The sequence below is a fragment of the Lasioglossum baleicum genome, chromosome 6 (genome assembly GCF_051020765.1).
Source record: "Lasioglossum baleicum chromosome 6, iyLasBale1, whole genome shotgun sequence".
NCBI lineage: Eukaryota > Metazoa > Arthropoda > Insecta > Hymenoptera > Halictidae > Lasioglossum > Lasioglossum baleicum.
This window is the reverse complement of record NC_134934.1, coordinates 6,355,585-6,363,053: the sequence shown is the minus strand read 5'-3', so window position 1 is coordinate 6,363,053 and position 7,469 is coordinate 6,355,585.

The following is a 7,469-nucleotide window of genomic DNA, read 5'->3' as shown; positions in this document are numbered from 1 at the left end:
TTAATTTTTCACTGGTGATCTTCCGCAGCAAATTAGAATGTTACGAATAGGTTTAGATGGAGGAAGGAACAAGGAGGGAACAAGGGGCCGAATGAAAGGCACCGGGATGCTCCCTATCGGAAGCTGAACGATATGAAATGCAGTACGTGGGAAAATGCACTGGCTTCTTCATATGTATTTCCGATTCGACCCGATAAAAGCGGAATGCCACAGGCGCCTCGTATGCACGCGACCGGTGAAAGAAGGAATCTTGGCTGCGCCGTGATGCACACATGCACAATCTTCATTCTTTCCGGTGAAAGAAACCTGTGACTTCCGCACGGCAGCGCCTCTGATTTCTTGTTTTCTCTGGGGCGGCTGTTCCATTTTCTCGGACAACTTATTCTTCCGCACGCGGGGCTGCGTGTAAATTATTCTACTCGACGAGACGCTTTTCCGATTCGTTCCACTATTCTTGAACGCGCAGCTACGATGATTAACCCTGGAAAATACCTTGTTTGTAGCAACAAATTTTCTTTCCGTATATCATATAACTTTTTCAAACGGACACGGAAAACTTTTCAGAACTTCCAATCATTGTAAAATACTTTTACTAAAATTGTCAGATATACGAGAAGATTTTCAAAACAATTTTGATGATCTTGTGAACTTGAAGCTGTTTTAAACGCATATAATTTTTCTCTAAGACATTGAGCAAGAAAGTAGAAATCTATAACAATTTCAGCCTTAGCCTGAAAGAAATTTATTTAAGAAAATCGGCAAATAGTCAGGATGAAATCCGGCTCGCCTTTTAATTGTCGAGAGCGCAAACACGAGCGATATTAATCCTTTCTACTTGATAATCCCATTGTCGATCGGCTTAGCAGTGTCCGCGGGCGTTATCTCGTCACGGAAGGTGCGATAAGTATATTTAATTATCAGCGAGCGTGTTCGAGGCGCAATCTGCTCGCTGGCGTGTTCGTAACAGGAAAAGTCGAGCGGTTTGTCGGGTTCGACAGTTAATCCAGCGCCTAATATCCACAGCGAGTGGCACAGGGCGCTACCCTTTTCAACGGCGCAGTGGCGGGCAGCTGCGTAGCTACCCTTTCAATCTTTCTCGATTGGATACATCGTGTCCAGAGGTCGGCGAGAGAACGAGGGAAAAAAAGGAAAGTTAATTGGTCGTTCATTGACGGACGTATCAGACGTAATCCGTAGCCCACGTCGAACAACAAGAGTTGTGATTGCGAACGATAATCTCCCTCTCTCTCTATCCGACAATTTCTGCTTTCCCTGTCTCGAGTTTCCTTGTTCGAAGCCGCGTGTATCGTTAACCTCTTTCATTTATTACATCGTGTTTCCCTCGGCTCATTGAATTTCTAATTTGTACGACCGATGAAATATCATCTGCCCGGTTGGGAAACTCGCTGGCCATCAGAGAAATATGATCGAACGGGAACGAATAGAAATTATCGGACGTTCAAGACCGTCCAGATGTTAATGATCCTCGAGACGCCCCGCGTTCCGAAAGATTCCTCGTCGATTTCTATCATCTGCATAACACTCGAAAGCTGGCGTCCGCTTTCGACGCCGGTTCCCTCGGATTTGAATAAATCAACGCGATTTAACACGAGGAGCAAGTTGTTTGGAAAACCGAGTCCTCCTCTCGGCCCGAGCAAATTGTAATCCCGATTTTAATATTCAATGACTATGGATATATCATTCCTCCAGGAACGACTCGCGAGGATTCACCCGTAAAAACTGGTTCTGCTTTCCTCTCTCTTTCTTTCTCTCTTTCTCTCCCTCTCTTTGTCTGCGATGATTTCGCGTGAATTATCACCGGTTCCCAGATTATCAAGGCGACGACAAATGATTATATACAGGTCGATAAATTCGCTGATCGATCGAGCGGGCCCGATCGCGAAAACGCGTTTCCCCCGGTTATCCTTAAATACTGCCCGTCGAAATATTTTTCGGACACGACGCGACGTCGGATTTTTATCTGCCTCGACGAGCCGACCGGGCGGAGACGTCTCCCCGTGTAACTTACGCGTGTATTATGCAAGCGATAAGGGTTGCAATGAAACCGGCGAATAATAATAACCCGGGTTTTATTGTTCTCGACGGTCAGAGGCGAGCCGTCGCGCGTAAAGTTTCGGCTGACCCGCTGCAAAACGCTGCGAAACTCTGACGATTCGCGTGACGACGCGGGCTTGCCGTGGGAACCCGACTCGATTCGGTAACCGGTCGAATATTGTTCCCGTGCCGTTTGCAAATATTCAGTAGTGGCCGGTGAGTAGTATTTTCCGTCGCCGTTTGCTGGCGCATGGTTGTTTCTCAGGTAAATTCTGAGCTATCGAATGGGAAATTATTGAATCCTAACGAAATATCTGAAAACTTGAACAATACAGAATTATTTGGAATGTTCCCCATGCATACATGACACATGAAACAGTAATTCTCCTATAATTTTCGTTGAAGCAGTTATTGCTTAAAAGTTCGTGACTCAGAGTTTCGAGACTTAACAACTCATAAAGATTATTACGCTAAATGCTTTCAGGCGTAATGCATAAAACAGTAATCCTTGCAAGATTTTTACCGGAAGAGGAGCAGCTCTTAAAAGTTTGTGGCTTGAAGATTCGCATGAAAAATTCGTGAAAATGATTTCCCTAAATTTCTGGACACGGACCATGAGCGATCATACCTCACGGTGTCTCAGAAGGGCCGAGATGACATGCAACACCAAACATATAAGATTCCCCGGATGCGCAAACGTATCGCGATGACTAATCCAGTCGGTTAAAACGGGCACGTCGAGGAGCGTAGTCGTTCCGCGCGCGGACACATCCCACGGCTGAGACCGGGAGAGGGGCTGAAATATTGATGTCCTCGAAGATATTTCCGACCGTAAATTTCGCGAAAAAGGTTCGTCCAGTGGTCCCGTCGGGGGTGGGTAGACGACGCAGACGGGGGCGCGGAGGGGTGCAGACACTTCCGGTGCACCCAGTGAATGCTGTCGCGGCGCGGCCGGCGGAGGAAGGGGAGGGGGCGTGGGGGGCCGTCTTCGTACGGCTCGTTTGCATGAGTAATTATTAACGTCCCCGTGGACAAAAGGCGATTTTCTCTCCCGTGGCGAGCCGACGACGCCGGCCGGTGTCGCGGCGGATTCCTGGCCGCTCGTCGTCCGCGATTTATGGCGGCCAGACGCTCACGTCTGGATGAAAAGAGACCCGGCCACGGACAATGGTGCCGCGGCTGCTCGACTGACCGAACGGTACACACGAGGGGCAAATAGAAATCTGTTGAAAATTGAACGCCCGGAACGCCGGGAACCGGGACCCGGACGTGTGTCAACAGTGCGCACACAGCACGGCAGAGGAGAGAGAAGAGGACGCGGTGTGCAACGCGTTGCAACCAGAGCCCAGGCCGACACACGATGCGGGAAACGCTCGCTGCTTCCCGCTGTAAATAATTTTTCGGCCGAATGCTCCTCCCGGCATGCGCCTCCAGTATTAAAGCCCGTTTTCCGAGGGGAAATTGCGGCTAAAAGAGTCCCGGGTAACTCGATGGAAACCTCGTTAAAGATGCGGTGCATTCTTTTGTCAGCCACCGGAGAACTGCAACGAAGCTCCAGGAAGTTGATCGTCGTCTTGGGAAACGGTCGACGACAATGGAGATCGAAATCCTTATGTTCGTGCTCGTTAAAGGCTGTCGCTCACATGAACGACACCAGAACAACGTCGACACGTTTACATCGTTAGACGTAGTTCAAATGTAAATGCGTTTTTCCTTGTTTTTCCTCTTTCCTCCTTTTAATAGGAATAAATATACAGCGTGTCCCAAAAATTCCAAGTTTTGTAAAACTATTGTGTCGCTCGCATATGACGTGGCACTCGGAGTGTAAAAGGGTGAAAATCACCAAGATACCTCAACATTCAAGGCACGATGCGATGGGATAGTTCGAACATCCTCGAAGAGCATCGGCCCGAGAGAAGAAGATCCGAATCAATTCGTTAAACGACTCGTTAGAGAACGATCCTATGGCCATTTTCTCCTCGGCGCGGCGGGGCTAAAGCGGCAATTACGCGAGCAATCGCAGGGCTCGGAAGCAGGAAAACGCTCGGGCAATCCGAATTAAACATCATTGTCCCAGCCCCCGGGGGACAATTACGCTTCTACGGGGGAGTTGGGGGGGGGGGCGGTGGTTTCTGTCGAACATCGTTGCCTCTTAAAATTCCACGCCGGTGTACCGATAACGCGGACATTTCATGTAGTTCGGGATTGCGCTCTGTGCCCGACACAATGCGGAGAGAGCCCCTCTTCCCACTGACGCGACGGTCGCTAATTAGAATAAACAGGTTGCCGACAGGCAAGCCGGCTCCTCTCGTGAGCCTTATCGACCGGTCGATTAAGCATCGCGATGCTATCGAGTCAACGAGGGCCCTGTTGCTTCCCGAAGATCTCGTAAACCCGTTCTCTTCGAGAAGAAAGGAGAGAGAGAAGAGAGGAGAACCGGGCCGAGGGAAGCAAAAGAGAACCAGGAACGCGTGCCCGTGAGAGAAAAAGACCGAGAACAACAGCTCGGCCTGTATCAGAAGACGTTTCGGGCCACGGTGATTCGAGTTTCGATCGTAATTGCGCGATGCGACGATTGCACCGCGCCGCGCCGCGCGTTTTACTGCTCCGTTCTCTTGTTTCCCGCGCACGCCGTTACGAGCTGGTCGAGTTTCGGGCGCTTATCTCGTCGTTTCTTCAGAGGACGAGCAGTTCGTGGGTGTTGGCATACCGTGGGCACACAGCGCAGATGCTGCCCAAAGGGCACTTTCGCTGAGAAAACAACGATCCGAGGGTCGCAGCCTCTACATGGACCCACTATCTTATCGCGCTCTTACTTTTCGCGCTGCCACGGGAAACCGGCTGTTCCCGTGAATGGCTGGTTCAAAGGTACTTGCTAATAAAGTTACAGCCAAGCTATCGGCGACCGGCGACCCTCGGGGGTGGTTCGTTTCGACGATCCGAATTGGAGAAGTTAATAAATTGGCGTTTCTACTTGCTTCGATTAAAACTACTTCTCGGCGAGAAGTTCTAACAGTAAAACTTCACATCTAATGATGAGCGCGGAATAATTTTTCACAATTTTGCTGAGAGAAGAATAATGTTGTAATAGTGTCGAAATGATCATTCTCAAATAAAATGAACCAAATTTCACTGAACACAGGCTCTTCTGTTGTACAGGAGGAATGGATTCATTGAACCCATTTAGAAATACAACAGGAAGGGTGTAGGGTCGGGTGTCTCACCAGGTATTACATTAAAAATATTTTAAAGCGATCCCGCATCTCAGAAAAATTGAAAGGTAATTTAAAGAATCGACAAGTACGATGCGCGTTGAACCACGAACCAGTATCAATGCGTTCGAGTGTTCGTAATCAATGCGTTCAAAGTCCTCCCGAATCCAGGAATTATTTTAGCATGGAACGAGACCGAATGCTACAGAGTTTTCACAGAAGAAGACCAAACGCACTGGTTCTATTCCGCTCGGTGCACACAATTAGACGAGGAATCGGTACCAGAGGCCCTTACTTTTACCTCGGGCATGAGCATCCCCGTGCAAATGAAACGTCAAGCAGGCTTTCATCAAGCAAATTGCCGAGGCGCAACCAACCGGGACGATAAACTCGCTCCGTTTTCGGGCCGCTCCACGTATATTTGCATCCTCGATGAGTTCTCATGTAATTTGCATCGGATGTAACACGTTTCCTATTCATAATGTAGCGCGCCGGCTCTCGCTCGTCGATCTCGGGCCGCCGCATTCGTGTCACGTGCACGCGTTTAATTAAAAAAAGAATGTGTGCCCGGTTACCCAACTAACGCGCGAAATTCACTCCACTCGTGGATAATAAGTACAATGAAAAATGTCCGCGTTTGCAACATTCATCGATTCCCGGATACCAGTTGCTCGTTGTTTCTTCTGGAGAAACTGCAACGAGAATTTATTATTGAACCCACTGTAAAGTGAAAATGACAAGATTGAATTTATTTCGATTTTATCTAATTATTTCTGACGACTGAAAAACTTCACAATTTTATTTGCTCTAGCGTTGATTGAGAACAGCCTTTCTCTTATATTTTATCGGACCAAAATTTTTCAGATTATTGGACTATACTAGCGTAATTAATTCAGCAATTATGCAGTAAAGCGACTCGAAGCTGTAATTTTCAGAGGAATAATTCCACGATTTTATTGGTTTAACTAATATTTTGCGAGATATCGGGTCTCGCGGTTCAGCGGCGCGCGAACTGCAATCTCCGGCGGTCCATGAAAGCTGTAACAAAAAATGTGTAATACCAAACAGCGAACAGCGAGCTCGTTAAATCGAAGCGGATCCTTAACATCGTTTCGCAGATAGCTCGATCCGTGTTTCCCTGTAAACGTCCACTCGACGCGCGTTGGTCATCGAATCGCGAACATTCGATTTCCGACGGATTTCTATTTGCTCTTCCTCCTCTTCAGTGCGCTTTGACACGCCGAGCAGTGGCGGCGCGCGGGATTTTGCAAACGGGAATTAAGTCGCTTCGACGAGACGGCCCGGCGGCGGCTCGTTTACGGCTCTCTCGCCGCAATGCTAACGTAAATATTTCCTATTCAAACAGACGATTGTTCTTTTCGTTTCGTATCCTCCTCACCCGTCGGTTTAATAGCCGCGAGCGGAATTTTCTCTGAAAGCAATCGTACGGATCCGTGGGCGACCCGTCGTCTCGATTTTATGATTACCGACAGGGAATCTGCGCCGCTTAGTTTAATTTGTAGAACAGTGGGCCGGTAAACGAGTGGCTTCCGGTTCGGAACGAGACACGGGCATTTGAACCTCTTTTCTGACCCGCTGCGCAAATAGAAAGCTGACTGCGGTATATTGGGATGAGAGTGACAGTCCTCGTTCATGCTCGAATTCGTCTTCGAGAATTTTTCAGCCAGGTAAAACTGGCATCTTTATCAATTTAGTAATTTTGAGGATACTTTTGAGGTCTTGTTTTGCCAATGTGTAAATAATTGTTCAAATTCAGCGTGGTAGATAATTGATTTTTTTCATTGAACTGCGTTGGTGAAGCGCAGATACTCTCGGTGGAGACATTCACTTGTTAATGAGGCGTACAAGATTCTCCAGGACCTCAAATCTTACAAAAACATCCGGTTGTGTCAACTTTCTAAATCGAGTCTTCTTCTTCACTGGCTAGAGAAACTTCGTTTGATTTATGACGGACCTCTCCTCATCGACTGTCTTCTAAAGAACACAACTCATTTTTAGTGAATGGAGCTTTTGTGAGTGGGTGCAAATTTGAAGAATGTGCATAAGAAGTTCCTAACAATGAATCCACAACTGTATAAATCTTACTGAACATAAATTGTCCGAGTACGAACAACCAAAATCCATTTAAAACGATGCCTCGACAATTCCAGTGAATGCAACTAGATCATCTCGTAGTCCAAA